Source organism: Equus przewalskii, chromosome 23 (genome assembly GCF_037783145.1).
Source record: "Equus przewalskii isolate Varuska chromosome 23, EquPr2, whole genome shotgun sequence".
NCBI lineage: Eukaryota > Metazoa > Chordata > Mammalia > Perissodactyla > Equidae > Equus > Equus przewalskii.
In genome coordinates, this window is record NC_091853.1 from 15,937,887 (window position 1) to 15,965,885 (window position 27,999).

A 27,999-nucleotide genomic window follows, 5' to 3' on the forward strand; every position below is an offset into this window, starting at 1 on the left:
TTTCTGAGAGCCTCTCACTTCCACTCACTGTGACTTAGACACAAAGTTATTCAAAATCTGGATTTTTCTCATTTTAATAATTTTCCAAGGCCCTGAGAAGCCACTTAGAATGAAAGATTAGTGGGAAAAAGTGAGGCCTGGGATTTACAAGTGACTGAAAGGTGACATTGACAATTCCCGCCCCCTGTTCCTTTCCGGGCAGAGGAATGAGCCCTTTTGGATTCCAGAACTGGAAAGTCAGGAGGCGCTGGCCCCTTTCCAGGCAGGAAACAAGGGCGGAGGGGAATCTAACAGATGCTGCCCCTGGATGGGGAGCAGAAGGGGGATTCTGAGCAACTCGCTCCCTCTGCAGGGTATTCTCCTGGTATGTGATGTTGTGGGCAAGGAGAAGGCTACTCTCTGGGAAGTCTCTGCAAACAGTCTAATTGTTGTGTCAATCGGGGAGCCGGGATAGAGAATAGGTGGAGAGGAGGCATTGTTTTACTCTCAAAGTGTGTGTGTGTGTCTGCGTGTGTGTGAAGGGGACTGAAAGACACTCACAGAGGGGAACCTCTACGAGCTGCAGTTTGCGTCCAGCCCACCCACTCTCATTTCTTGGGAAACCCCAGCACATCAGACAACCCCTGCTTCCACAGACACTCAGTGGGCTCTCCTCGGTTGGAAAGCTGCCTTGGAGACACGGCCGCTTACTTGGGCAGGTCTAAAATAACCTCAGGGAGGCCTGGAACCCCAAATCTTGGTGCCTGGCACAGAGGCTGGCACAGTCCAGGTACTCATGAAATACTAAATGAGGAATGAAGGAATGCATCCCACTCCAGACATGGTGAATATCTCTGGAGAGTCATTGTCAGCCCAGCCTTCCCAGGATCCTTGAGATTGCAGACATTCTTGGCTGAACTTCAACAGATGACTTCCTGGAAATGGGTCACAGACACACTGGATTATTCAGTGAAACTTACTATCACGCGCCCTACCGCCAGACATACCCCTCCCTCTGTGGCTCGTGGAGTCCCCTGGTGCAGGCAAGCTGGGCGCAGTCAGGAAAGGCTTTGGCAGACATCAGTGGTTCCAGAGCCCGGCTCCAGTTGGAAACAGGGCACCCCACACACAGGGAACCTGTGTCACCTCATCCTATCTCTCTGAAGGTCTTCAGTAACGAAGGCCTCCAGCACACCTCACCTTCTCCCTACCCATCCCCTCCGTATTCCAGAGACATGTGCTCGGGAGAGGCTGTGACCACACCAAGCCCTGTGTTTGGCAGGAAAAACAGAGTTCAGCCGACTGCAGCCCCCTGACACCTGACCCTGCTTGAGACCCTGTCTTGGGGGAAGGGAAGCTGCCATTTGCAGGGCCCACCATGATCCCACACTGAGCTCAGTGCCTTACAGATGAGAAACCGGACAGCAGGGATACATAATCTACCCACAGTGACACACCCAGTAAACAGAGGGGCCAGGTTGGAACCCAGTTGTCTAGCAGATCCAAACCCAGGGCTACTCATTGCCGGTCCTCTTGCCTCTGAGCAGCTCTCACTCTGGACCCTGACTGCCTCTTCAGGCCATTTCTCCACTCTGCCCTAGTTAGAGGTTTCTAGCTGCTTCCATAGGCCGCACATGAGACACAAGGGCTGCATGGACAGCAAGCCCCAACATGTGACCATCACGCACACGTGCAGAGACATTAGGTCAGAGCTACAGGAGGGGCTTTTGCCATGTCCTGGGAGTTGGGGACCTGCCCTCTACACAGCCCTGTCTCCCTCCTTTGCGTCATCTTCAGTAACCCCCATTTTAATGGGGAGGATGGGGTGTGGGGCTGAGTAGGGCTGATGCAGGAGCATGGGGGAAAAGCAGTTTTGTAGGAAAACAGGAGGCTCAACAAGGCACCACACTAGCTGTTAGTGTGACAGTAACAGGTTGTGAGGAAACGTGCCTCTCACAATGTGCCCGCAACACCTGAGCAGAGGGAGAAACGTGGACCAACGTGTGAGCAGCCGGGGGCTGGGGCTGGCAGAGTTGGGGGGAGGGAGGAGGCCAGGGGGAGCGACAGAAACAGGTGGTCCTTTCACAAGCTCCCCAGCCATCAGCCCCTGACACAGCAGCTGTCCTAGAAACAGGCCCAGGTGGACAGAGGGACAAGCACAGCAGGGGGTGTGGTGTTTTGCAGAGAAAGAAATGAGCTCTCCCTAATGGGCCCCACACATCTGAGCACGGGGACACACGCCATGAGCTGTGTGACTGAGCCCGGGCGAGCCACTCCCTCTCCACCAGCAGTCTGGCTGTGCTGCTCCAAGTATGGCCACAGGGGAAACTTCTGGATCCAAATCCCCAGGCTTCCTGTACCCTCGGCTGCAGTAATAGCAATGATAATCGCTAGCATTTAGTGAGCATTTTCTGCACTCTAAATTTATGGTTGTTACAGGTCTCATCTCCTTTAATCCTCACATGAACCTCTGGAGAAGGTATTCTTACTGTTGTTTTATGGATGGGGAAGCAGGCATGGAGAGGTTAACTGAGGAAGGGATGGAGGGGAGCCATGATTCCATACCGGGTCGTCTGACTCCAGCATCCATGCAGTTAGCCACCCACTCTGCAGACTGCCCCCCGCCCCCTCCAGAGCTGCAGAAAGCTCAGTCCTGCCCTGGGTTCCACAAATGCTCACATCCCCAGCTCCACAAGGATTCCAGAGATGAAGGTTTACCTTCTCTTATAGTTCAATCTGATCTTCACTTCTTGGGACGGGGCAGAGGGAGCACAGAAAAAGGACTTTCAGCTGCCAAGGCACAGTTTATAGAGGGCCAGCCCTGTCACTCCCAGCAGCTTTTGACCCTGGGGCCACACTCTTCATCTAGAACGTCCCTCCACTCTAACGCAGGTACTTTCACTTATCCAGCAGCTACCAAGTCATAGCATGGAGTTTGGAATTTCACACGTATGAGCTCATTTAATGCTCACTGCAAACCTGCCAGGTGGGCTCCTCTCCCACCTCCATGGCTACTCCTCTTTTCTTCTAACTGTGCCTTCAGTATAGGTGCTGCCCAGGGTTGTGGCCCTGACTGCCCCCCTCTCTTCTCATGCTCTAGCCTCTTCCGGAGTAAGATGTTATTGCTTCAACCGCTGTCTGTATGCTGATGACCCCCCCAACCTATCTCCCTGGCCCCTAGTAGAGTTCAAGACCCATATTTCACCTGCATGTTTATTTGGTGTCTTCATACTTGTCCAAAACAGATCCAGTATCGTGTACACACCACCACATGTGACTAGATTAATGGCATTAATTAATGGCAGTAAAGCATCCATTCAGTTGATTTGGAAAGAAATCTCCCTCACCATCAAGGACCCCTCGCTTCCATCTCTCCCATTTCCAATCAGCCTCCAAGTCCTGTCTACTCTAATCTGATCTCTGGACTCTTCCCCTCCATCCTCACAACCATTGTCCTCACTCTCTCCCTTCCTAACCCACCTTCTCCATCTACGCATCCCACCTACTCTGCTGCCAGATAAAGATACATCGGAGCGTCTCCCTCTTTCAGAGCCTCCAGTGACTCCGAGCTCTCCCAGGGTCACACTGAACCTCCTCATGAGGACATTACGGTTCCTCCACAGTCTGCTTCCAGTCGGTTGCTCCAACCTCCTCTTCTACCTGCTCCCCAACCCCGTCAGCTCTGGTCACGCTCGACAACCTTTCCCCCAAATAGTCCATGTTGTTCACCCATTTGCTTTTGCATGCATTGTCATTGCCATTACCTGGGATGGCATCCCTCTTTTGTCTGACAAATTCCTATTCATCTGACAAGACCCAACTTAAAATTCACCTCTTCGAATGTCCTTATTCTTAGAAGATGCATGCTGAAATGTTTAGGAATGAATGTCATGACAGCTCTTCTTACTTTCAAGTGATTCGGTTATATGCCTACATAAATGTGTATCTATCTGTGTGTCTATATCCACCTATCTATATATCAAGAGAGAGAAAAATAATACGGCAAATGCTAACAATGGTTGAATCTAGGTGGTGGTTGTAATCATCTTTCAACTCTTCTACATACTTGAAAATTTTCATGATTAAAACTTGAGGGGGGGGGATGGAAATCACCTCGTCTGTGAGAGTTTCCTCATTGCCCTGACAAAGTTAATTAGCCCGTTCTCTGTGTTCCTATAACATTCTGTATTTGCCAAGAACGCAGTGCTTTACTAGTGTAATTAGCGTAATTTTGTGTTTAACAACTTTCTCTTCTGTAAATCATGAACCTGCAAAAGCACAGAAGCTGCACACAGTAGGCCCTTGATAACTGTTTATTTGCATGAATGAATGTCTTCTCCTGTGAGGCTGGACTTGAGGAGGAATAAGCCGTGGGAACAGCAGTCACGAGAGTTACCATACACCAGCCCCAAGGCTTCATTCTCCATGACACAGATGCTCATGAGCACAGGAAGGGCACCATGGGATAAGGAAAGATGAGAAATGGCTATTTACTGAATGACAGACATAGTTTAAAACTCAGGAGATCTAGCCTCTGTGATGTGTTCTATGACTCACCAACCTCTCTGTGCCTCAGTTTTCTCATTTGCAAATAGAGAGTAATAATGTCTGTCATACACAACAAATTGGGGGAAAGTATGTGAATGTCCTCTGAGAAGTCTAAGATTTATACAAATAATATGGTACTATCCTCATTTTTGTCATTAAAATGAGCAAGAGTTTGCCCTGACCAAGACAAGTGATGAAGTCTGAGTCACTCGGTTTGGGCCTGGGGGCGGTGCTTCGCTTCGATGAAGGATGGGAATTTCCACTCAGCTGGAAGCAATGAGCGCCTGTGGCTTGGGCCTCATTTTCTCCCACCCCCGATTTCCCTTTCCTCTGACCAAGTGACAACTGCTGGGAAATAGACAGAACTGAGAATCTTAAAATAGAGCAGCCAATGTCTGCCTGACTCCCAGCTCCAGGCTCAGGTGCACCTATGCAGCGCACACATGGAAACGACTGGCTCGCATGGCACCCAGCCCCAGTGCCCGAAGAGCCGAGGCCGTGGAAAAAGGAACACTGATTCCAGGGAAACGCGGTCATCCAGGAATGCGTGTTTGGGTTGGCTGCCTGGCCCCGGGCCCATCCGGGTGAGATGCAGTGCCTTGCTATCTCCAAGGTCTGGCGCTCCCCGAAGGAGCAGCTCTTCCCGGGAGCAGTGGCTGTCCCGCGGGCCCCAACAGGGACAGCGAAAGTCCTGGGGGACGGGGGTCTCCATGACTCAGCGGTTTCAAAGCTTGACTTCCCAGGCTCTGAGTGCCTAGGTTTGGGATGCTCGTCTAACTAAACGTGGGCAGCATAAAGTGCTCTGAAGTGAAGAGTCACCTTGAAGACCGGACCCTTAGTTCTGAGACCGAGCAGACCCCAAATTCCATTCTGGTCAGCTTTCAGCCTGACTCTAGAGAAAGGGTCCTCCCGGAGCATGAAGGTTGAGGTGATGGGACAAAGATGATAAAATCCTGAAAAGCAACTGTTACTCTCATTTGAAGTTCTCCTAAGTTCCTTCATTCATAGATAGTATGTGCTAGGTGCTCTTCACATATATGCACCCATTCAATTCTCACAATAACTGTATAGAGGAACTATTATTATCTCTGCGTTACCCATGAGGAAGCCGAGACACGGGGGCCTCCAGGAGGAAGGCACATAAGGTCCCTCAGGCAGCTGACATTCAGGGAAGGAAGATAATGAACAAGTATCAAATCGGTAAAATAATTGCCAACAGTGATTAACGCAATAAAGGAAATAGCACAAGGGGGAAATACTTTAAGTAAGATGGTGTGGGAACGTGTACTAGTCAAGTTCCTGTTGCTAAGGACAGAAATGGACTTTCTCTGACTTAAAGAGAAAAAGAAATTATTGCAGGGTGTTTGGGGTAGCCCGCAGAAGTTTCAGGAAGTCTCAGAACACAGACAAGACCAAAGGGAGGCTGGGCAGCCAAAAATCCCTTCACAAAACCACCCTGATAAGAACCCGACAGGTGTCGGGGCTGACGGCTAGACGCCCCAGTTTGCTGGAACTCCCCAGACACCCTGGCTGGCTCTGCTGCCCTGGAAACCGGATGCTGCCGCCACCACGAACCACAAAGTGAATTCTCCACCGCCCCACTTCTTTGCATCACCAGCTCCTGACTCAAAGTCCTAGATGGGTGTACCTAATTGGCACCCTGCTGCTTCTGATGCAAAGTTCCAAGCTGTGACGGGCAGCTTCTGGCATTGGTCCTGGTGCTGCTGAATATGCAGACCCGAGCTTGGGGCAGGCCAGGGCAGGTGAGGGGGGACTGACTTGTCCCTTCACTCTTTATTGAAGTCCCCCACAACCCAATTTAGCTGATGCAGCCTCTTTTCCCCTGATGGGGTTTCAGCCTTTCTTCCAATAAAAATAATAGCTACTAATTTTGAGTACCTATTATATGCAAATCCTTCACAGACCTCATCTCTAAGGCTTACTACCTTCTTGCAAGGTAGTTAATTACTCTCTCCATTTTCAGATGCAGAATCTAACGCTTTTAGGGATGACAGATCTCGTCCAGACTCTCTGAACTTGGAAGTGGCTGAGCTCAAATTTGAACACAGGTCTATTCTGTTCTCAGGAGCACACACTGTCTCCCAAGATGCCTGAAATTCAGGCAAATTTTCCGCACAGAAGTGACCCCTGCTCCCGAATCCTGGCCATGGTACAAACATGGTGGGGGTCGGAGGGACAGTAGATGCCATTTGAATTTAGGACCAGAGGCTCTACAGCCCTTTACCTGCCAGGCACCTACGGCCCCTGTTGATAGCCCAGGACTGCAATAGTCCCAGCCTCCCGGGTAGCCCAGCTCTATGAGGCCATTTGGCAGGGTTCTCTGGTTCCTTCTTCATCAAGGCAGACCCCTCCACCCCACTGAGACTTAGCCCACCAGCCACCATAAAGCCCCTCTGGGGCTCTATACTGCTGGGTTTGCACTACTACTGGCAGGGCTCATTTTTCACAAAACGCATATGGCTCCTGAAGCTGCGTGTGAGTTGCATTTTTGTGAATCAGTTCTGTATACTCATTGGCTCACACCATCATTTCAGAAACCATTGCTAATCTCCAGGTGCTCTTCTGTGCTCGCTGACAACAGGGTACTTTAGCTGAAAGTTTCACCTACCCTCCTCTTTCTCTACTTCTCTCCGCAAGCAAGCAGAGATCCATACGCCAATATTTAAATGTAGCAGGAAAACGCACCATTAATAGACACCCAAGAGGAATCATCTTTGATAAGAAAGATCATCCCCAAAGACATTCGTATTGTGAACTGGATTTTTTTCTTCTTGGTTTTTATTCATCGGATTGCATGTCGATACTTGATCTGGTATAGTCTAGTAATAAATCAGTATTTTAAAATGGGTAATTTGGTCAAAGAGAATGGAAAGAGAAAAAGAGACATTCAGTGAGAATGAATATGGATTCTGGGCCTTTCTGTTACTGGTTAATCATGGGCCACCCAGCCAGTCATTCAGGACTCAGTTTCTCTCTTTGAAATACAGAGCATAGACTCTCTTGTATATTTCATGAGGCTGCCATGAGATTTTAAGGAAGCTCTCTAGTCATGGCCCTTTGAGATAAGCACAAAGTATTATTAGAATGCAATCTACACGCACCTATTAAGAGAGCAGCATTTCATCTATGGGCATGATGAAGACATTGCTGCCACTGCTTGCTCAGTGTCCTCTCCAGGGCCAGGTTTCTACTTTCCCAAAGTGCTGGTGCCTGAGTCATGCCTAGCAAGGAAGGTTGGCATTGCATCATTTATACTTTTCCCCAAGGCCCAAACAATAAGACAAGCGAAATGGCTATAAGGTTGGAGACTCAGTCTCTGGCTGCTGCCAGAATCCACCCAGCAGTGTTTCCCCTGGCAGCAGACAGCTGCCGTGTTAGGTGTGAATCAAACACACAAATCTCTGGAGATTTGTCTTTCGCTTCTCTGAGACACAGCTTAGCAGAACTGCTGAAAGTATGGTGACACATTGCCTCAGCACCGGGGCTGTCAGGGAGAGGGGGGAGGGGAGAGAGGACTGCTACTCAGTAGTGCTCTGGAGGGAGTCCAGGCCCTGCTGCCATCCGCCTGTGTGCCTCCGTGCCCTGACACTGTCTCTCTTCTCCACTCTGCCTTTCTGGAACTACTAGACTATCGGAAGCAGGGCAGGCCCCCAGCTGCCAGAGACACCTGTGTGGCACTGTGATTACATTTCCAGAGGTACTGGGGCTCTGCCTGGAGACCCCTGGGCAGGAATCAGGCTGGAAATGAGCTTGATTCTCCCATCTCTCCACTGATTCCTCAAGTTGGGAAGCAGTCTGTGTGTGCATGTATGAGTACATGCGTGCACACACATGTGTGATACCTAAGCAGAAGGACTGAAATTCTCTCCAGAAATGTCAGCAGTTTCAGCTGCATCTCTTTGACTTTCCCGTTGGAGGGCTGGATCCCTGATGATGGCTGAGCGGGATGTTGTGGGGTAAGTCATCCTTCAGACCCCTCCATTGATGGATGCAGGCTAGACTTACAAATGTAGAGGCTGAGGGCAGCCAAGGAGCTTTCAGAAGCCTTTCCAGAACACCTGCGTTTGGGGCCTAGGGATTTATTTTATGTCATTATTATTTGGTACACTTGGCATTAGTTAATAGACAGATGTACGTATAAAAAGTATGAATCTCAAAACACTATTTTCTTTATTTCCTATAGCTTAACCTAATTTCTCAATTCAAGCACCCATCCTGCAGGCTGCTAGAGAGGCGAAAAGCAAAAGGAGAAATCTGACCTTCCCAGGCTACCTCTCCATGAAATGGCACCTAGGGTTATGAGGCTTCATGCAATGCCAAGGCATCAAGTTGTGGGAGTGAGTGGCCCTCTGCTCTTTGGTTCTCTGTCCTCTCAGGTTTCTCCCGAGACAGCCACAATCCCTACCTACAATCAGGTCCGGCAGCTCTTGGCTGCTTTGTTACTGCTCTTGCTGAACAGGAACCTTTTGCAGTATTGTCTATGGACCCCTTGCCCTCCCAGCCATTCCTGTCTAGGGTCTTGCTGCCTCCCTGGGACACTCCTGGAAAACAGTTCCCAGGCCCCCTCTGCTTTGATAACCCAGAAGCTGTTTATTTCTCCCTGCCTCAGCCTCCAGGAAATCTCTTTCCAATAGAGAGACCAACAGATGCTGACATTTGCGGTTCCCCACAGAAAAAAACAGTCAGTTGCTCTAAAAGCCCCCTCATGCACACAGAGCTTCTAGTCACCTTCTTAGTGCCTCACTCTTAAATGTGAGTGAACGACCAAGGATCACCAGACCTTGGAGCAAAGCCTCAAACACAAAAGAAAGAGACTAAAACAAAGAATAAAAAGCAACCCAGGAGAAACAGAAACAATGCAGGAAACAGAATAAAAAATAAACAAACTAAAACCAAACCCATCATTAATATCCTCAGAGAAGTAGGAGAATATATTGCATCCCTGAAACAAAAACAGAATTTTGTTTTGCAAGGGATAATGAGAGAAAAGGTACAAGTTCTTGGAAATTAAAAATATGATCACTAAAAAAAAAAAAACACAGACAAACCAGAAGGGTTCAAAGATAATGCTGAGGAAATTTCCCAGAAAGTAGAAAAGAAAAAGATAAAGAAAAGGACAATAGGAAAAAAGTGAATAAGAAAATTAGAGGACAAAGCCAAGGAGTCTGATTTCTAACTAACAGGAATACCAGGAAAAAAATCAGAGAAAACACTGGAGAAGAGACTGTTAAAGAAATAAAATAACCATCACCAAAGGGAAGCGGTCAGTCTCCAAATTGCGAAGACCTGTCAAGTGCTCACACTGAAGGTAAGAAGACCCACATCAAGGCCCACATCACTGTACACTCAAAACCCTGGAACAAAAAGGAGATCCTACAAATTTAGCAGCCAGAGTGAAGGAGAATGGGGAACAGACCACAAACAATGAACAGGAATCAGAAGGACATCAGTCTTCTCAATAGCAACATGGAAAACAGAAGACAATTGTTGCAACTCCAAAGTTCTAAGTGAAAATTATTGTCGATCTGGAATTCTATACCACCTAAATCGAGAGTGAGCACAGAATGAGATTTTCAGTCAGAAAAGCCTCAAAAAAGAATTATCTCCCAGGCATCCTTTCTTAGAAAGCTACTACTGGAAAATATGCTGTGTTGAAATAAAAACAAGAAAGAGAATGGGGTGGGAGATAATCATCTTGCCTCCTGAGACAAGAGAGAGGAGAAAGGAATTCTCGGGAAGTCAGCAAAGGAAAATGCCACAACATCTAGACAGCAGACTGAGAGAGCAACTGATCCCTAAGAAGGGGGTCACCTGACTCAGGGGAGATGTCTGGGAGGGGTGGGGGGATACGTGACAAAGCTGACAATGTGGAAATGTTATTGAGCAGTGTTTTACTGAGCTGTGGGAGGACTCAGTCAGGTGTTGACGGAAAATTAAACAAGTGAAAATTAGAGGCAGTTATTAACCCCAGGAAAAACAAAAAAAAATTGTGCAAGAATGGATATGTAATTAAAATACATTAATTGGCTTAATAGTGGACAATATTTATACAGTCTTGACAACAGAAGCATTGTTAACCAGAAATTGGGGAGAGCTAAGAGAAGAGGGGAATGTACATGGGTTTAAGATCCTCATTACCATAATAGGAAGTATGTAAGTAATGTCTAAAACTGATGAATCGAGAGCAAGCAACACACTCTGACTTAGAAATACAGGGGAAATACCAGATGAACAACTCAGAGTTGAAAGTGGTTTTCTCTGTGGTAAAGGAGATAGGGCGAAGGGGAGTGGAATAAGAGAGAGATAATTTTTATTATTTTTTTCTACACGTATAACTTAAAACTAATTGCCCAGAAATACTTTTATTTAAAATAAAAGTGTATTAAGTCAATATTAAAAACAAAGCTCACTGGTCACGGATGTGAAATAGACACATAAACAGATCAGAACAGGAAAGACTTACAGGTGCTACCTGTACACAGGTAAGGTGTGGGCGTGAAAGAGAGAGTAGCCAGTTCCACCTAAGTAAGGAGGGCCAAGAAATTCTTGATTTTGACTCCTCTTTCTTTTCCACTTTCTGCTGCCAGTGGGCATATACAGACAGGGCTCACTTGAAAAAACCTGAGAAGAGAGGTAGAAACTCAGCACACAATCCTAGAGAGGTGATGGGGTCTGCCGGTTAGGAACCCAAACCTGAGCTCACACTGCCTGGGTTTGAACCTTGGCTGTGCCACCTGCTAGCTGCATCACTTTGGACAAGTTACTTACCCTCCTCGGTCTCCATGAATGTTCCTTCCTCATAGGGTTATTTCAAGGATTAACTGAGTTAATGAGTAAAGGGCTCAGAACAATTCTTGGCACAGTAAGTATTATATTCTCTCAGCAGCCATCAGACAAATCTGCTGAATTCAAGCACTGGATAAGCAGTGGCGGGTACAAAGAACTCTAAGCCTGTCCCTGCCCTCTAGGAGCTTAAGGAGGGGGAAGCAAGTAAGGGAGAAGACACCTCACAAATAAGCATATCACCAGCAATAGTGTCCAGGTAGCTAGCTGGATGCTGAATGGGGGGACTAATTTCCTAGAAAGAGTGGTTGTCCATGTATGCTCCATGGGAGGGTGTGGGAGACACCTTTCAGATCATTGGCCCCAGTACCTCTTTCTCTAGGAATTTCCCCTTCCCGTCCTGACTCCACACAGTTGCAGCAGAAGCTGCTGTGTTCTGCCTCCTCACCTCCTTGCCCCTAGGGAGCACATCCAATTCAAGCTGGGCCAGTTCTCTCTTACCTGGGAATTTTGGACCCAGTACTGAGAGGTAGCATGGTCTTTCTGTAGACATCGTTGTGTTAGGACTCATATGTCAACATGGGAGCTATTGACCCTTTTTTGCCATGTGAACTGGGAAGCAGAGTAAAACAGTCTGCAAGAAGAGAAAAGGTTGCAGCAGGTGCACAGGGAGAAACTGAGAGGGGAGGGAAGACAAGGCTTCTGTGTTTCTTAGGGCTTCGCTCACTTTTTCTGACCTCCACCAGGCTGCATCCCTGTCCAGACGCCATGGGATTCCCCAGTACTCTGGCCAAACCCCCCTTTTATTAATGCTGGTTTCAGTGGAATTTACGTCGTAAACCAAAATTTCTTTAGTAATAGAGGGGGCCACCCCCACTGCTCACTCCTGTACAGGAAGCAGGAAAAAAGATCTGCTCACATTCCCTGGTCTGGTGAGGCATTTGGTAAGTCTAAACCTGGAAAAACCCAAAGGAGTCCCTAGGGTTGCACTGAGATGCAGCCTGGCTCTGCGCCCAGGACAGAGCAGCTCTGACATCCTGCGACGGACTTAGACTGTGGGAAGGGGTGAAAGGCTGAGGTTCTGGGCTATGGGGGAAGGTGAAGGCATCTGCGGCTGGGCTCATTCAAGCTTGAAGCGCAGAGGCTGCAGTGGGAGGATGTGAAGGGGAAGATGAAGAGAACTAATCGCCGTGGCGACAGGAAGGTGAAGGAGTGGCAGTGGGCACCAAGGCAAAGGCGAGCTGGAGGAGGAGCTGGCCACATGAGATGCGGGGGCAGGCCAGTAAGTAGTAGCCTTTGCCATCCATTGACTAGGTCCTTTCCTGCCCATTGTATGCTAGGCAGCAAAATCTGGGGGTGAGGGAATGAAAGACCAGCTTTTCAGGGGCTCCGCTATGGAGATGTCATGGAATTATGGGGTGTGCTCCTCTAGGAAAGTGTGGCTGAAGAATCACCCATCAGCAGATAGACATACCATTCCAAGCTACCATTCAAATCCTCCAAAGAGGCAAAGATCAGAAATCACGTGCACGTGTGGTGTCACAAGTACAGTGGTCGCCCTATTTGTTGGTGATAGGAGGCACAAAACCCATCAGTGGAAGATATGCTGAAAAAGAAAGTTGAGGTCAGAGTTGTGACTTAGGAGTGGCTGATCAGTCCTTGAGATCCCTGCAGACAGGGACCGTGACACCTATCCTCACCTGCCTAGTCATGGGCTCAAGGCCTCTGCAGAATAGGTGCACAGAAAGTATTTAAATGAATGAGAGAATATAGAAAGTTATCCCATTAACCAAAAAGTCACCGCTGGGTTCCTTTAAATCAAACGTGACTTAGTCCATTTAATTTAGGACTCAGTGCACAGAAACTATTTTTGCACACAACTGTTAGAACACATCCGTTGATGTAGTTAATGCTTTGGCACATGGATATGTGTCTGAATCCCGCTAGACCATTGCAGGGAATACTTATTTTGGATTCCTTGTGTTTTCATGTGAAGGAACTGCCCTAAAGTTAGACTTGTGGCCTCTCTCCCCAACTGGCTCCCCAGCTTTACTCAGTCCTCACCATCGAAGTAGCCACTCACTGGTTAGTGAGTTTGGTAAAAGGAGCTGGCATGCCCAGTTCTCTTCCACAGCAGCCTGTCCCCAGTTAGCCACAATCCCTCCTCTGTGCTAAATTTAGTGGGGCCTGAGGGGAAGCCTGCAATCTGAGAGCTCAGTTCAGTTCAGGAGAACCTATTAGCAGACTCATTTGGCAGCATCTCTCAGCCAAGCCTTGCAAATCAGCTTTTATTGGTAATAAAGCTGACATTTTCATCATCATACGTCTGACTCCTTGAGTCAGACAAAGGGTTCAGAACTCAGGAAGTGAGTGGGGAAAATGGGTTTTAGTTATTGGCTCTCTCAAACTCCAACTGTTACTGACTTGAGAATTTCTTACTAGTAAGATGGACATGATGGTAACGGCCGTCAGATAGAGTTTAGTGAAAATTTAAAATATGTTAGATATTATCTTAGTCAGTTCAGGCTGCGCTAACAAAAATACCGTAGTGGCTTAAATGACAAATATTTATTTCTCACAGTTCTAGAAGCTGGGAAGTCCAAGATTAAGGCAGTGTCTGGTGAGGCCTGGCTTTCTAATTCGTAGGCAGCCACCATCTCACTGTGTCCTTACGTGGCCAAGAGAATGTGTAGTCTCTAGACTCTCTTCTCACAAGGACACTAATCCCATCAAGGGGGCTCCACCCTCAGGACCTCATCCTTACTAATCACCTCCCAAAACCCCCACCTCCTAATACCATCCTATTGAGGCTTAGAGTTTCAATATACAAATTTGGGGGGGACACAAACTTGCCATCCAAAACAGATGCTCAGTAAATGTTTGTTCTCTTTATTTCCCTTTTTTGACATCCTCTTCATTGAGCATATCCCCATGCAAGCAGAGTCTATGTTATTCTGTATGTCTAGCGTTTAAAGATGTTTTGTAGAGGTTTAAAAAGTGGAGATGATAATTGTAGGGTCTCCCAGCAACTGATTCATTTCTGCCCATATTTTTTTAAACAGCTTTATTAAGGGATAATCAACACACAGTTAAGTGTATATATTTTAAAGTGTAAAATCTGATATTTTGACATATGTAAACACCAGTGAAATCATCACAATCAGAACAGTGAGCACATGCATTACCCCCAACCCTCTCATGCCTCTGTGGAATCTCAGCTTCCCTCTTCTCCCTGCCTTCCCATCCCCAGGCAGCCACTGATTTGCTTTCTGTCCCTGTGGTTTAGTTTACATTTTCTAGAGGTGTCTACAACTGGAATCACAATATATTCTCTTTTTGTCTGTCTGCCTGTATTTTTGAAGAGCGGTAAGGAGTCATCATTGAATAGTGGAGGATACTGACCTTGGAGCCAAGGGACGAGGACCCTGGTTCTGACTAGACAGTAACATGTTATGTGACCTCAGACAGGCCATATAAACCTTGTGTGCCTCAATTTCCCTTATCAGTTAGACGGAGAATAATCACGTCCGCACCACCTCATAGATTCATAAATGGTGGGAACACTGCATGAGGTTCAACTCTAGAAGACATCACACACTGCATGTGCAGGTAGCTGGATGATATTGGGCAATATTAATCTGAGGGGGTTTTTCCTCTACCTGAAATGTCCTCTTTCCCTTCCTCCCTTCAAGCAGGTAAGAGACTCTGCAGCTTCTTTTGTCAGGGAAGTGTTGTTCAGAGTGGGACAACGGAAGTAGCCTGCAGATGTTCCTGGCTTTGGATTTCTCAGACCCTAAGACTCGAGAAGGGTTCAGTTCGCAGAGAAGTAAAAGGAGAAGGGGACTGTGGGTTCCTGATGCTGGTGACTTAGGGAAGTAGCAGGGAGGGTGTCCTGAACACTTCTCACCAGGCTCCCGAACAGTCCTTGGGCCTCAGCATCCCCCCACCCCTGGTGATTCCTCTAGCTCCTGAGCCTTTCTGGGATTCTGCAGGCAAATGAACTTGTCTTTTGTCAGTCAACCAACCCCTCCCCGCCTCCTTCACCCCTACCCCTCTGGGGTCAGGTTTGGCTTCTGTCCTCTCTAAGTCACTTGTCATTCCTCCATCTGGTCTTTATCTCCGTGTGTAATTCTAGGTTACAGATGTTACCTAGTTTCATTGAGTTAAAGTTTATTTTCTATTTCTTGCTTTCCTAGTTCTTTGGGAGTTGTTCTCAAGAAGGGTACCGAAAGATCTTTACCTTGCCTTCTTGAAATTGGAAACTAGTGATTTCTTTGCCTAACATTTTTTATTGTGATATGATTTATATAAAGCAAAATACACAGGTCTTAACTGTTTTAGTTCAAGGAGCTTTGACAAATGCACTCACCCATATAACCCACATCACTTTTAAGATCTAGAACATTCTCACCACTCCAGATAGTCCCCACTCTTCCTTTCCTGGTTTCCTGCTACCATGCCACTCCACCCTCCCCACAACCAGGCACTTACTTTTCTGATCTTTTTTTTTTTTTTTTTTTTACCATATACTATTTTGCCTGTTGTAGAACTTTACAGAAGTGAAGTTGTATGGAATGTAGCGCTTCGTGTCTGGCTTGTTTCGTTCAGTGTGTCTTTGAGATTCATCCACGTGGTTACCTTTATCAGTAACACATTCCTTTTCATTGCCAAGCAGTATTTTCCATGGTATGAACACACCACAATTTGCTTATCCATTCTCCTGCTTTTTGGGGGTTGTTTCAAGTTTTTGCCTATTGCAAGTACAGCTGTCATGAACATTTGTGTACGTGTCTTTTCACGGACATATGTTTTCAGACCCCGTGAATGGAGTAGCTGGACCATAGGGTAGATATATATTTAGCTTTTTAAGAAACTGTCAAACTGCTCTGCAAAGTGCTTTGTACCATTTTGCACTCACAGCAGCACTGAATAAGAATTTCAGTTAGTCCACAGCCTTGTCAACCCTTGTTGTGATCAGGATTTTCATTTCACATGTTCTAGTGGGTGTACAGTGGAACCTCACTGTGGCTTTTGGCATAATTTTTCCAACTGTCCCCGAGTTCTGAGAGGAGCCTCTTGGAGCTCTGAACAGGAGTCTCCTGGCACTCTTTGGGGTTGTCATTTGTACTCACAAGTGAGATCGTTTATGGGCAGGAGGGGATCATTATGGTGCGATGCTACCAGGAACACGGGTTTACGTGTTTACCCAGGGTGGTAAGTGCAGCCCGTTGGGCGATCACTCCCTGGCAAAGAGAAACATTAACATGTCATTTGTGAACTTACAAAAGAGGCCTCTGAGACCACTAGTGGAGGATTACATAAGCATTGACATCTATGGCTAATCTAGCTGTATCTTCGTGGCTTTAGTGCTGTGGGTAAAAATAATTTGGAGGCAGAGAAGGGATATGAGAAAAAGTTTTATAACTAAAATAAGAAAAAGCATTTGGGCATCCTTGGAACTGTTAAGGACACAAAGCTGCTCAAATGATGGCACCACTATTTACAAAACAAGCTGTTGGCAAACTATTCAATTGGCATTTCCCTAGAGATTGATGATGTTGACTAGTTTTTTTATTTGGTTTATTGGCCATTTATGAACATTCTTTTGTGAAGTGACTGTGCAAAAATAAGTCTTTTGACCAATTTTCAAAATTGTTTTTTGTTTGTTTTTTATTGAGTTGTAGGAGTTCCTGACATATTCTGGATACAAGTTTATTGTCAGTCATATGTATTGCAAATATCTTCTCCCAGTCTGGCCTTCCTATTTATTTTAACAGTCATTTGATGAACAGAAGTTTAAAATTTTATGTAGTCTAATTTATCATTTTTTTCCCTTTTATGCTTAGCGCTTTTTGTATCCTAAGAATTCTTTGCCTGGCGCCAAGCCATGAAAGTATTCTCCTGTTTTCTTCTAAAGGCCTTATGGAAATTATTGCCTTTTGAACTGACCTCTGAGAAATTCTAGAAAGGCCTCGAGGGGAAATGGTGAGGTCCGGCCAAGACGACTCCTGACCTCCCACCTCCCTCCCCTCCTCCTCCCTCTACCCCCACCTCAATCAAAGCAGCCCTCCTTCGTTTTATGTATTGGAGTTTCAACTAAAATTTCATTTAACAAAAAATTCCCCCTTTTTTTAGCCACTCCACTGAAATGCAAATTCCTTGAAGACAGGAACTGTGTGCGTAAGATTCTCCTTTATGTCCTCAGCTATGCACAGTGCCTGGGCACGTTGGGAACACGCAATAAAAATTTTTAATTGAAATAAATCTAACCAAATGTGGGCTGGGAAGAGGGGCTCTATTCAATTTAGCCAAATATTACATAAGCTGTATTCCTGGGCTTAAAATCTGGGTCAGGCTCCTATGAAGGGAGAAACGCTCCCAGCGGGAGCAAGATCAGAGACCTCTGCCTCAGCAGGCTCCATAGGAAGCAGCAAGAAAAGCATCGCCTTACACTTATGTAACCTTTACTATTTATAAAACTCTTTCACATACTTTATCTCCAAAATAAATGCTCCGAAATGTAAAAAGGCCTTTCCCTACTCACAAGGACAAGCAAATACCCCAGAGCTTCAAATATATGGGAATGTGGGAGGAATGGGGACGCTGGTCACATTTTCAAATAGGACAAAATTCTGCCCCTTTGGAGTGATGACAAGGGCACCCAAAGGGTCCTTTTTAAACTCTCCCTCCCCAGAAAACTCCAACTGATGTTCAGAATCTCACCAAGCTTTCTCCCTTTGGGCTAAGGCTTTTCTCCCAGTTACATGCAAATGCTTCTGGGATGCTTCTGGGATGACAAGCAAGCAGTAGTCACCCCATTTTCCACGTGGTGAGGCAGGATTGGCTGCGTGAGGAGGTCTGTAATGGTGAGAAATATTTCTTATTAGGAAGCTGGGGGCCTCCAGGGCCCCCCCCCCCCCCCCCAAGTCTCATAACTGTGCTCTGGTCAAAATCTGTAGACACCACCCCCGCCTCTGAGTTACACAGGCAACTGTGACCTAAGATACAGGATGCCCTCACTTCCTGCCCGTGGCCCCCACCTCCACCCCGACGCCTGCTTTCTGCCCCCACATTTTCACTATTCATCTCTGGGTAACCCCATCTGATCTAAGAAACTGTCCCAAGGCTGTTTCACACCTAGTCTAGAACATGAATACTTGGAGACATCCCAATAGTTAGATACTGTTAAGTACATAAAAAACTTAGCGCCGTGCCTGGTGCGTCGTGGGTGTTCAGTATGTCTCTGTTTTGAAAAGACGTAGCCAAGTTCTGGGCTGTCCCCAGGCTTCTGGTCCGTCTCACAGACCTAGACTTCATCACACTGGACTGGGCTAAGCTACTTTTTGGAGGAAAATGGAAGTTTCTCAGGCCAAGCCTAATGATTTTTTTAAAGGCCCGTAGGTTATAAAATCTCCAGAACCCCCAAACTTTCTCCCAACTTCCATCCCCATTAGGGTTCTCCAGAATGGTTTCCAGTGACTTCTTTTCCCTTCCAGCACTGCTCTGATTGTCTCCTGTACATCTGACACAAAAGCTGAGAAAAGAGGCACCAGTACGTGTGATTTGTTGTGTCTTTTCCAGGCACCTGCTCCAATCGATATGGGGCTCAGGAAGCAAGGATGGGAATCAGGAGCCGGCTTCCAACTACATGACAAATGTCACCCACCTGTGCCACCAATTTCTCAACACTCAAACTCCAAATGACGCTTGCTGGTCAAATCTGGATTAAGCCGTTTTCACTCTAGCTGGAGTGAGTGTTCGGATCCCTCATGGGAAACTCGGGCTCCAGAGAAGATATGCGATTCAGATTCAGCAGCCTTTGAACGTCCACTGTGTGTCAGGCAGGGCTTATGTTGGCTGCGTGTGCGTGTTTAATTTACATTTCAGGTTGCGTGGTACAGAAGAGCAAAGCATGGCTCAGCGAGGCTGAGTAACTTGCCCACCTACAGCCAGAGAGCAGGGAGGTCAAGATTCTAAGCTAGGTTTTACAGCTTCAAGTCCAAGTCCAGGGTTCCGTCCTTAGACCACAGATGCCATTCCAGGTGCAACCCCAGGCCACTTCCTCCAGCATCCTCCCAGAATATTACAGATCACATCACTCTATCCTCCCAGAACACCATGGCCACATGTCCACTTCACCTGCAGAAGCTGCCCAGGCTTGGCAGTTGTGTGTTATTCTTTTCATCCACTGATAGAATGCAGGGCAGGTGGAAAGCAACAGTTTACAGGGGCACTTAACAGTCTCAAAGCCTTCTCGTACATACTGTCCTCACAACTCTGGGACATAGGACAGATAAGCTTTATTTGCTCTGGGCAGGGAGAGGAGAAGAGAGGGAAGGAGGAAGGAAGCAGAAAGAAATTAGTGAGTGAGTGAGGACTCAGCCCTGAAGGATCAAAGTGCTAAGAATCCTGCTTTATGGAGAGCAACATAAGGTCCCTGGTTGGCTGGGAGAGTGGAGAGATTAACTTTATTTCATGAATACCTACTGGAGGCCAGATAGCGCGTTAGTAGGTTGTTACAAACATGATTTCATTTAATGCGATCCTGCAATCTTATTTTTTAATGGACCTCAGTGCACAAAATTGAATTAATCTGTATAATCCTTGCTTCCATTCATACTATCTGTAATAGTCCATACTTGGGTCTTACTTATCTATTTATTATTTCTTTCAATCATTTCTTTTAGTGATACAATGAACACCTTTGAACCTACATCCAGCTCAAGAGTTAGAAACGGATGGTAACTTACATCCACTCACATGCTCCTTCCCTGTCTGCCTCTACCTCCCCGGGCCCAAGCCAACCCCATCTCCATTCATTTCCTTGCTGTTTTTTAGTTTTATTGCCTATATATGGAAATCTCAAAATACATCATTTATTTTGGTTATATTTAAATCTTATAAAAGGACTTGCTTTCTTAGCTCATCATTTTGCTAAGATTCATCCATACGGTTACTACAGTGTCACTGTTGTCCATTCATTTTCACAGGTATATGATATCCCATGTGCGAATGCCATCATTTACCCTTTCTTCGTTCGTGTGGTGTCCAGTCTCTTGCTATTGCTAACAGTGCTGCTAAGAGCACTCTTGTCATGTCTTCTGGTGTCCATGTATAAGAATGTTTCCAAGATTTATATATCTAGGAGTGGAACTGCTGGGCCCATTTTGCAAATGAGGAAACTGAGGCTCAGAGAGGTTGAAAACACTGTTCAAGATGACATAACTAGTAAATAACCAGATCCCAGATTTGAATCCAGGTGAGCAAAAAGTGGAGGATAGGGGTAATGAGGAGTAATCAAAGTAATGAGGAAAGTTTATATTTTATAATTTTAAGACAGGAACTTCTATCTACTGAATGTGCTGAGCGATTTATACACTTGTTCTCACGTGCCTTGGCCTGTGCTGGGCCTGGGGAGCTGCAGAGGTTGGGGAAAAGTCTGGCCCTCGTTCTGGACGAAGAGTCACTTGGCCCTTTAATCCCTAGGGTTGACCGCTTTGTTACAGAAGTGGCAAACTTTCTTTCTGGCTTCAGGAGCAGCCTGTTCTCAGGGCACCCCCGGCCTCCCAGGAGATGAGATGCTCCAGCCCCTGCCCAGCCCCACCTTTCCCCACGGGACACACACAATGCCAGAACAGCCCTGTTGTTCCTGCTCTGCGGTTTCCATCCCCACCCACCCTCGGCCCTGCCTGCCCCCACATCATGCACACATACTACAGGGTGAGGCCACCCACAGAGCCATTTAATCATCACAGTGCAAGGCCACGCCACAGGCACAGGCAACAGGAACAGAAAACAAGTCCTGCAGCTGCGCTGTGATGTCAGTGACGGGGCAGATGGGCATTCAAATAAAAATTAGAATTACCAGGCAAATGTGCCCTGGGCAGACCAGCTGTTCACTGGCCTCAGGCTTACAGGATTCACAGATCTGTGTATATTTAAGTAATGGCAGGGCCTATAAAATCCCTCCCCAGAGGGCCCCCAGGCGCAGATCCTGTTCCTTCAGACAGAGGCCACTCTTTCCCAAGGCCACAGACCTGCCCACCGCCCCGCCCCCGCCACCACCCCCGGGCCTTCTACTTCTAAAGGAATTTGCTGAAGGTTTTAAGGGAGATTGGGGGGAAAAGTGTCGATCCCAACTGGAAAAACTGTCTAACATGGAAGCTCTCCAGACAGAGGGTCAGGGATATCATTTCCCGCAGGAAGGACAGCCCGGTGTGACCTCGCTTCACTGGGGAGCACTCAGGTGTTCACCGTGTATCATATATGCAGCCCTGGGCGGCAGGACTTGCCTGCCAAGAAGTATCAGCCTTGGCTCTTGCCTATCGAGAACTTATATGCTGGGTAAAAAGAGAAAGAAAATGAACGACAGATGAAAAGTTAAACAAATGGCTTCACTCTCTCATGGAAGGGGTGGTCTAGAGAAGTCCTTTCTGTAGGAAGGCAAAGTGCAGACACAGGAGATGGTGGAAGGCCAGGGCTGAGAGCTGGAGTCCACGGCCCAGCCTACCATTCACCTGGGGCAGTGGCACGTCACCCGAAGAGCCTCATGTACCTCTCTGTAAAATGGAATGATGCCGCCTGCCTCACAGGCCTTCCGCAAGGGTTAAACAAGAAAATGTAAATAATGGCCACATAGTAAGTGCTTCATAAATAGCAGCGATCCCTACATCTGGAACTGAGTGCTCCCATCAAGTTCTCTTTTCAAATTACAGGATGTGTTACTCTCTCACCTCTAGTCTGTTTCTTTCCTCCCTCTCTTGGTTGGTGGTGGATGGTACACGTGGCATTTTCTCCTGCAGCTTTAGAGAGTACTTCCCTGCTCTTCTACCCCCACTGACACCCCATACACAAGCACAGACACCCCAGAGGCAGCTGGCTCTGCTCTGGAGCCTGTGGTGTAGACTGCACGTGTCCTGGGGAAGGGCGAGGGCTGTGGGCTGAAGTGCTGAGTCTCTCCACAGCCGCCTGGCACGGAGCCCCTGCCCAGCCTGCTGCTACCCTGGCTGGCTCTGGGACAGACACTTCCTCTGGGACAGGGAAGTGGGAGCAGAGGCAGGTGCTACTGAGACAAAAAGGCCGGCAGACAGGACAGCTGCCAGTGTGCTGAGGGGCCCCTGTGCATGGGACCTTAGGTGGGGTGGAGTGGGGCTTGTGACAGGCCCCTGGGCCCCCACGCCCCCGCTCCCAGCTCACCTCCAGAAACTAATGGCCGGGGCAGGCGGCCCTGAACACACCCTTTATTCTAGAGGCGAGGCTCCCTCGCTCCTGCTCAAAAGAGGGCTTAACCCAGGCTGATGAGCAGGTGGCCGACAGCTGCTCCCTTGACAGAGAAAGATTGTCTCCGTGGCGCAGAGCAGGCCCAGATGCCGCCCCTCTGCGTGAGAAAGATACCTCCTGGCTCAGACGTGTCCCTCTGCAGAGCTGCCTGCCAAGTGGGAGGGGCGACGGTCCCACAGCTCTGCTAGCTGCCCGCAGGCACTATCTCCTCTCTTCTCTCGAAAGTGTCTTTATCTTAGCAACTGCTGCCCCTGAGTCAGAAAAACAACCTGTTTGCCCTCATGCCCTGGTTCAGTCTTCACTGGGCTGGCCCCCAGGCCAAAGTGAGGGCTGAGATTACTTCTGGGTAATTGCCCCCATATTCCTCTCCCCAGGAGTCAACTCCCCTTCTCCCTGACATGTAGGCAAAGGAAGCTTGTCCCTACCCAGCATGCCACTGCCTCCAGGGCTGCTGTAATTTGAATGTGATTATGACACATAAGGTCCTAGAAGTCCCCTTCCCAGCTCCTCACCCCTTCCTTGCCATTTCCTGGGAGATGCTGTCAATGGAGACCCTGTGGAGTTGAAGATTTAAATCATCCTTGCTTGTTGGTTACAGCTGACCTGATAAAGCACTTACTGGAAAACTCTAACAACTTCATTTTTAAAACACATGATTAAAATCATTTCCCTTAATATGCCAGCAAACCTGCACACAGCTATTCTATAGTCTAGGCAGGCTCCATTTTAATCTATTCCAGGGCCACCTTGAATGAGAATGCCCACATCAGTTAGGTTTCTCATGTTTCTCCAAAGGCAACAAGTCAAAACTATAATTCTGGTCCCGAGGACAGATTAGAAAAGGGCACGATGAAGGTGCCCGATCTGTCGATTTGGCTTTGCAAAACAGGGACTTTTTTTTATTGACTCTGCCAATTCCAAGTCTAGTTAATTTGTTTGCATTTTGAACACCACATTGAAAAGCCTGTGTGACAAGTGAGCGATCCCTGTTACATTTAGCTCATTATGCACCCACGGAGTGGTCCTAATACCCTGGCCAGGGCAGAGCACACTCCTGAATGAAAGGCACCTCATTTTGTTTCTAGCTGACAGAGGTCCTGTTTGTCTGCAAGTGTAGCTTACATTCAGCCTATGCAGATAGACTTTCTGCTGCCAACAGCCCCGTGACAGGTTGTGACCGCCAGAAAAGGTTTAAAGACTGAGCACTGGGGCGCCTGCACACCAGGGCCTGGATCTCTAATACTTACAGCCTCAGTTTCTTGAGCATCTACACAAACCAGTTCCTGCCCCAGGTCTTTGCACATATCATCTCTCGTCCTCACAGGCCCCCTGCCTGGAAGCGTAGGCATTATTATCCCCCTTTGGCTAATAAGAAAACAGAGGCTAGGAGAAGCTAAGTTCCTTCCTCAGGGTCACACATGGCAGTAACCAATAGTCAGGATTCAATCTCAGGCCTGCTCATCCCAATGCCTTGTTCTTTCCCACCACGCGGCTGAGAGGAGAGCCCTCTACCCCTTTTGGTATCTGTAAGGCTGGTCTTAGTACCTGAAGAGAGGGGCTATTTCTCCCTCCTTGGGAAGGGCAAGCCTGGAGCCTGCACTGCATGGGTGTGCTCCCCCACGGCAGATGCAGAAAATGGAGCCAAAACTTGTCTCGGGATTGTGGGAGGGGCCATGACTCAGCCTCCCGGGGAAGAATGACCTGCTGGAGGATGATGGCTGTGCTGTGAGAGAAGGCAGTGGACTGATGGTCCTAATGGAGAGAGGGTACAAAGTGCTGGGCAGAAACAAAATAATCCCGTGTAACTGCGCCTGAACGCTCCTCCAGGGAGCAGCTCGGGCAGATACTCGGCTAATCCAATTTCTAGCGGGCTTTGCAGCGCGTCTTTCAGCCCCCATGGTTTTCCAACAGGCCTCCAGCTTCCCCAGGAGCCCAGATTTCTGAGCAAGCAAGAGACAGAGAATTGACCCCCATTTCCACCCCTACCTCACCTACATTGGTGTGTGTGTTATATGTATATATATAAATACGCATCTTTCCTACCCCGGAAGCAGTTTAGCTCCAGCACTCCCTCCCTTCCCCTGCGCCTGCGCACTTCCCCACCCCACCCCACCCCCAGCCCCTCCCGCCCTTCCCTTCTACTCCGCTGGCACAGCAGGGGCTAAGAGCGCCAGTTCTGGAGTTGCAGCGCGAGGTTCTCGATGGATTCTGTCATCCACAGGTTGTACGACCTTGGGTGTGTTACTTAAGCTCCCTGTGCTTCAGTTTCCTCTTCTGTTAATAGGGATGATAACAGATAACAGCATCTACCTGTTTTGGGTTGAATTGTGTTCCCCACCCCCAAGTTCATATGTTGAAGCCCTAACCTCTGGTACCTCAGAATGTGTCTGTTAGGAGACAGACCTTTAGACAGGTGATTCAGTTAAAATGAGGCTGTTAGGGTGGGCCCTGATCCAACCTGACTGATGTCCTTCTAAGAAGAGGAAGAGACGCCAAGGGCATGGGCTCAGAGGAAAGACCCTGTGAAGACACAGCGCGAAGGTGGCCATCTCCAAGCCAAGGAGAGAGGCCTCAGAAGAAGTTAACCCTGCCTGTACCTTGGTCTTAGACATCTTACACCTCCAGCCTTCAGAACTGTGAGAAAATACGTTTCTGTTGTTTAAACCACCCAGTCTGTGGTATTTTGTCGTGGAAGCCCTGGGAAACCAGCACACCACCTCCTAGAATTGTTGTGGACATTCAGTTGGATGAAGCATCTAAATTGCTGTGTGAAGTTCCTGCTTCTGGGTGTTTTCCGTTAGTACGGCTGCTTCTGAACATGCAGTCGCTTACTTTCTTTCCCCCTCACCTGGTGAGTCCTTTGATGTCTGAGCTCTCTCTCCTAGGCCTTGTGAAGGGTTGAATTCCTGTAAGAGTTAAGGAAGATCTTTGAGGGCCCAGGTTGTTGATCTCTTGCCTCCACCTCCAAGCAACCCAAGTAGCTAGTCTGTAAGAGATGCTCAAGAAACACCTGTAGATACAATACTCTTTGGACAAAATTTAGGGACTAGAGCAGGGAATAAGGCAGGCACAGTCTGCCCTCAGGGAGTTTATGGGTTGGGAAGAGACATAGATCCCGTAATGTCATTTGCTTCGAGTGGTTTCCTTTTGCTTTCGATCAAAAAGCAAGTGAGCTCTGAATGGAGCTGCTGTCCAGATGAGTCCTGGTGATCCCAGTGTGAAAGAAGACACCAGCTGGCACACACGGTGTGCTTCCTCTGTGCCACGTATCCTGCTAAGCAGTCTTCCATGTGAACTTACATAATGTCCACAACAGCCCCAAGCGATTGGATCTGTTATTATGTTAACTTCACAGAAGAAAAAACTGAGGCACAGGGAAATAACTTTCCTAGGATCGCACGACTTAAGAGTTAAAACTGGAATTCAGACTCAGGCAATCTAGCATAAGAGCCCAAATTGTAAGGAAGAGTGTGCTGATGAAACCCTGGTCCAAGACAGTTCTCTCAGGCTTGTGCCTTTCTGTGTCCATGGCTGGGCATGCAGCCACTGTGACACGGGGTGGTGGCCTTCTCTCTGTGCTGTGGAAGGGGACATGGACAGGGGAGGCAGCATCCATGACAGATCCCCACCCTTTCCCTCCAGCCTTCAGGGGCATTGTCCCACACACCCTGGATAGGGCCAAGGACAGACCCCAACTAAGAAGTGTATCCACAGGAGGGAGTCATCTCAATGACTTCTCTGGCCATGGCTCTCACTTTGTGGATGTAGACAGTAGGCCCAGAAGGGACTTTTTTTCCATATTTACTGTGTATTAATGAGATTCCCGGCATAGTGTTGAGTGTTTTCCATCTGTAAGAGGCTTCTGTCAAGGTCTAGAAGATGGATCTCAGATCCAAAGGGTTCCGGACCAAGCACACGCTGCAGGGAAGGAGTGAAGAACCAGCAAGGGCCACTCAAAACTGGTCCCACAGAGAAAAAGCTCGTTGGCTGGGGAGAATTTATGAAAGATTTTGGAGAGAGCTGTTAGTGTACTGTGAGTCCCAGCCCACTCACACGGGGCTGAATGCCTGCCTCTCACCTCACCCTCAGGGAGAGGGGATGTGGGGGTGTCCCTTGGAGAGCCTGACATGTGTCCCCTGATGCTTGGGGACCTGCCTCCAGCCTGGAAATCAAAAACGTGAGCAGTGGGCTGGCCAGGGGCTCTGGCTGCAGAGTGAGGGCAGAGCAGCCGCTGTCTTGTAATTCAAGAGGCAGATCAGGCCCAAGTGCTCCCCGGAGGCCAGCTGTGGGCATGTGAGAGAAAGAGACCGGCATGGGGTCATCAGAGGAGCTGTCCAAGAGACTGTCCTCGAGGAGCAAACAGACCACTGCAGAGAGAAGCTGGGGCAGTGCCCAGAGGGAGCAAGCTCCCAGGAGGAAAGCTGGTTGGGAGAGCTAGGGGGTGGGGTGAGGACTCCCCAGAGACAGGGTATCCAGTGAACCCAGGAGGACCCACCGGAGTCCTCCCAGGCCCCGGGAGCCCAAGCCTATCCCAGAAGGCGTGTGCCTCAGGGGTAACCCCCTTGCTCCCTTCCCACTCCTTCTTCCCTGCTCTTCTTGGTCCTGGAGGAGTCAGAAACCCCAGGTGGCAAGAGGAGCAGAAGCAGTAGAAAGAGCAAAGCTGGAAAGAGGGACCAATCCCATCCTCCTCCCTTTGGGGAGCCTCCTGTCTGCAGGCACCCCCACTGCCCACCTGACAAAACTCGAACTGGGGGAGGGGGGATCCTTTGCATCACAAAAGGCTTTTTCATTTAACCCAAAGCATTCACCTTTGAAGAAACCTCAGCTTTCCTTGAAGACAGACCTTCACTGGTGCATTTTAATCATTTGGATTATTAATATTTTGTATATCTCTATCTTATCACCACACCTGAAAAAATGAGCTTTTGCGAACAGTTACTCCCCCTCACTCTCCTTCGGTCCCCTCCCCGGGACCCGATCACCAGAGACAAAGATTCAATGACTAACACACACTTTTCATGGACACACCGATTGTATAAAGTGAGGCGCAGTCATAAGCAAGATCAACCCACTCCGTTTTCAGATTGCTCCAGCTGAACAAATATACAAACCGTCCCTCAGCCTTTTCTCTCCCTGCATTTTCAAGCAGTAGGTGGTACTAATAAAAACACCGCCTCGTGTTTGTATAGCACTTGGCAGTTTCAAAGCCACTCTCATAACCCAAAGTCACTCTCCACCCCCACACTCATCCCAACCATTCTCATTCCATTTCCACCCACCTTGCTGCCTTTCCTGCTGTCCAGCCCCGTGCCGGCCTCTGCCGAGGTGAGGCCACGTGCCCCCCACCCCGGTGAGTCCGTGTGTGTCGTGTGAAACGTTTCCTCATAA

General features: G+C 48.1%; 1 long non-coding RNA gene across 1 annotated transcript; it reads right to left on the reverse strand.

Moving 5' to 3' along the window:
• Positions 1 to 58: 58 nt before the first annotated feature.
• Positions 59 to 27,993, reverse strand: LOC139078988 (uncharacterized). The gene is made up of 4 exons (XR_011532230.1): positions 27,891 to 27,993; positions 25,460 to 25,517; positions 18,055 to 18,189; positions 59 to 914 (listed from the first exon to the last, which is right to left on the reverse strand). It is a non-coding gene; the product is annotated as an uncharacterized lncRNA (long non-coding RNA).
• Positions 27,994 to 27,999: the final 6 nt, after the last annotated feature.